This window comes from Triticum dicoccoides, chromosome 3B (assembly GCF_002162155.2).
Source record: "Triticum dicoccoides isolate Atlit2015 ecotype Zavitan chromosome 3B, WEW_v2.0, whole genome shotgun sequence".
NCBI lineage: Eukaryota > Viridiplantae > Streptophyta > Magnoliopsida > Poales > Poaceae > Triticum > Triticum dicoccoides.
The window spans coordinates 646,971,256-646,975,702 of NC_041385.1; positions in this window are offsets into that span (position 1 = coordinate 646,971,256).

Sequence of the window (4,447 nt, forward strand, 5' to 3'; positions counted from 1 at the left end):
TTCCGCGCTGCCGCCGCCGCCGTCTCGCCGAGCCCTGCCGCCCCTCGCCGAGCCCCGCCGGAGCCGCCCGCCCTGCCGGACGACCTCGCCGGAGGTAGCCACCCCACCTCCGGTTTTCTTTTCCGAATAAAACCCCCTTCGGTTTTTTTTGAGAAAAATCCTGGTTCGTTTTTTTATATATAGATCGGTTTTATTCTTCGGTTGATTTTCTTAGCGAGCGTTCGCTCGTTCGTTCGTTTTAATGAATGTGTTCATCGTTTAATTTCTGCTAACGAACGTTCGATCGTTTAGCCGTTCGTTGTTTTTCTTTTATCGGATTTATTCCGCGATTATTCTGATCACGATTTCTGATCCGATGTTCGAACCTGTTTATCTTTTCGCTCATTTATCGGAATCAGGCAATTCAAGCGCCTGTAGTTTCATGTCGAAACCTTCTTTCCGAATAATCAACTCAAACAAGTTTTTATCTCTGTAAAATTTGACCCTAGTTCAGATTAGTTAACGGATCTTGTTTCTTTTGCCGTTTGAGTTTCATTGCTCCGTTTGATTTGATTTTTTTTGCAAACCGGAGTTCTTAAGTTGAACTCTCCAGTCAAACTCTTTTATTTGGAGTTCTACTTGTGCATCTTTGATTGTTACTTATGTATGTTATTGTTTGCTTGCGATAGAATTCCTGGAGTGCGAAGCGTGTTACTACGAGTCTCTAGGATTCATGGATCGTCAGCAAGGCAAGTAACATATTTATCATACTCTTTTCATACCCCGTTTTTATGCATTATTTTCAATTCTCAAACATTGCATGACTAGGATGCCTTTAATATGTGGGTTTTGGGAAGTAGTTGCTGAGGTAGAACCTATTGCCCTGTTTATTATCAAACCCTTGGGAGTTACTTCTATGAGTTGCTTATTTTTCCATGCTATGCTCGTAGACGTGGATTGGGTTTGAGTGTTTTCCATGACAGATGTGAGATTGTTAAATTAATGGTTTACTTAAGGTGGCAACTTTAATACACATCTGGGTGGATTGAGGCACCTGGGGTATCCAGTGATTGCCTGTTTTATTTTTGGAAATCCCGGAGTTACCGTGTGATTCTCCTATGGACCTCCAGGCTCAAAGGGAACTGAGTCTATTCATGCTAGAAACTTCCGTGTGCAGCCGCAAGCTATTATGGGCTCTAGCATAGTTGAGTAAGTTACGTGAAGCTCTTGAAGAGGTGGATCAGCAGGTAGTGGGTTTGTAGGTTTGGTATGGTCTGCCCGGAGTAGAGAGTTAATGTTTCTGAAAGACTGTGTCTCGGTCATCCGTTTCTCAAACATCATGTAGTGCGAGGAATCAGCGGAGGTGATCGAGTTTTGCGGGGAAAAGTGCGCAAACCTCTGCAGAGTGTACAATCTAATCATGGTTAGCCGTGTCCCCGGTTATGGACAATTCTGAGTATCTAGTACTTGAGTATTCGCATGTATCTCAACACTTCTAATTAATCTTGCTGGGTTGTTAACTATTTTTAATTGGGATCATTGAGTTGGGGTTACCTTCTCAAATGATGTTTCAACCACCATGATAGTTAAATTAAAATTTATTCCTTTGTAGTAGGGAAAATTTGGCTTTTCGCAAAACTGTAACCATAGAGCTTTCCACCAGCCAAATATGCATGTAGTGGTAGTATTATTCTGTTATTGCTCTTTTGTGTTACATTGCCAGCATATTCCATGTGCTGACCCATTCTCGGGCTGCAACGTATTATGTTGCAGAATTTTCAGACGAGGAGTAAGGTTCGTAGGTCGTTGCCGTGCAGCTCAGCTATGTCATTGGAGTTGATGGACTCACTTTATCTTCCAAGCCTTCCGCTGTTATCGCATTAGATGGCCTTAAGCCATATTATTGTAATAAGTTCTCTTTTGAGACATTCGATGTAACAAGTGTGTGATTGCTACTCTATTATAAATCCTTCGAGTACTGTGTGTGTCAGCATTACCGATCCAGGGATGACACGGAAGCACAGAGACTTGACCATCTGAGGTCGGGTCGCTACAACCCTCCCGTGGCAGTGGGGTCCTAGTGGAAACTAAGGGATATTAAGGCCTCCTTTTAATAGAGAACCGGACCAAAGCATTAACACATAGTGAATACATGAACTCCTCAAACTACGGTCATCACCGAGAAGTATCCCGATTATTGTCACTTCGGGGTTGTCGGATCATAACACATAATAGGTGACTATAGACTTGCAAGATAGGATCAAGAACACACATATATTCATGAAAACAAAATAGGTTTAGATTCTAAATCATGGCACTCAGGCCCTAGTGACAAGCATTAAGCATAGCAAAGTCATAGCAACATCAATCTTAGAACATAGTGGATACTAGGGATCAAACCCTAACAAAACTAACTTGATTACATGGTAAATGTCATCCAACCCATCACCGTCCAGCAAGCCTACGATCGAATTACTCATGCACAGCGGTGAGCATCATGAAATTGGTGATCGAGGATGGTTGATGATGACGATGGCGACAAATCCCCCTCTCCGGAGCCCCGAATGGACTCCAGATCAGCCCCCCCCCCCCGAGAGAGATTAGGGCTTGGCGGCGGCTCCATATCGTAAAACACGATGAAACTTACTCTATGATTTTTATCTCCGCAAGACAAAATATATGGAGTTGGAGTTGAGGTTGGCAGAGCTACAGGGGGCCCACGAGATAGGGGGGCGCGCCCAGAGGGGGTGGGCGCGCCCCACCCTCGTGGATAGGGTGTGGCCCCCTAGTCTTGATTCTGTCGCCAGTATTTTTTATATTTTCTGAAACTTGTCTCCGAGGATTTTCAGGTCATTCCGAGAACTTTTGTTTTCTACACATGAAACAACATCATAGTAATTCTGCTGAAAACAACATTAGTCCGGGTTAGTTTCATTCAAATCATGCAAGTTAGAGTCCAAAACAAGGGCAAAAGTGTTTGGGAAAGTAGACACGTTGGAGATGTATCAGCGCGTCAGTGCACGCGCAGGCGCATGCGCTGGCAGGTGCATGGGCGCGTGAAAGTCGGCGGGGACCTCATGGAACCAGGTGGCATCAAGCTCGGCGACAATGTGCAGCTCCCATCCCATTAATGCCACAGGAATAGGCGCTGGCACAGTCGGGGCAATGGGAGCCGGAACGGGAGCAGGGAAAGGTGCGGTGTCTTCCCGCAAAGCTAGTTCAAGCTTGTCCCAAAGCGCCTTATGTTCTTAATACTCCAGCTGGGTGTCTTCCTCAGGAAACTGGAAGACTAAGGGCAGATCATCGTGATGCGGCATGGCGTATGTTTAGGTCAGGATAGTTAGAGGTAGACGACAGGAGAATTGGAGAGGAAGAAAGAAGATTGTAACGATACCGGGTAGTGCGGGGTTGATTTTAAACTGCGGCATCGGCGACATTAAAAGTGGGAGCAGTTGGGATGAAGATGGGCGGCGGAGCCTGGTTAAAGGACTCGCCTCCCAGTGAGCCTACACAGCGGTCGGCTCGCACGCCTTCCTGTCAGCCGACGCAGCGGTCTGCTCGCACGCCTCCTGTCGACTCACACACTTGCTCGGACGGCACCTTCTGATGAGAAGCGGGACTCGTGGCGGCACATAAACGCCCACATTTTCAATAGTGAAAGCGTTCGCCTTAACGTGACAGGTCTTTGTTCCAAAATACCTTGGCTCTTCATTTGTGCAACTTGTCATAAGCAGCTTGTCTCAAATTGAAGAAAAAAATTATGAAGTAATATTTGTGCCATATCACGTGACCATGCTTAGTTTCAAGAATTTATGGTCACTTTTGGATTTTCTGAAATTTAAGATCCAGGAATCGAAACAATATCATAAGTTCATAACCTGAATCATGCAATAAATTTTCAAGCCATACATCTGTCCTGTTGTATTTCTTAAGAAAGGATTTGGTCAAACATTTTGCTTAGTTAGACTTCAGACAAGTTATATATGCAGAGTAAAAGGATAATCCCTCTGTACTAGTGCATTGCCTGATATATTAACTCAACTACTAGGCACGAACAAATGGGCTCAATTATGTGCTCATCCTGGTGTACTAGTAGTAGTTCTAGGCAATGGAATTGACGGGTGACCTTGGCGAGCGGCAACCGAGGGATTTGAACCGTGCTCGGCACGGTAGGTAATGTTGTCTAGTTACTAAAGCATCCCTCCGTTGTTCATTGGTAGTCATTATGGACCGGGGACATGAGGGGAATTTCCTAGGGCTGGAATTCTGGCCGCCAGATATTTTGACTCGAAGCTCTGAGGCTCGACTGGTTGGGGTTGCCCAATGTGTGTACCACGCATGCCACTAGAAGGACACGAGCCCGTTTTTTTAGGATCAACATGAGCCAAGGTCTCGCTGGTACGCCGTTGGGTCCTACCATTCGAGAATACGAAAGGAACCTTTTAAATTGCTGAACGAATCTATGTGT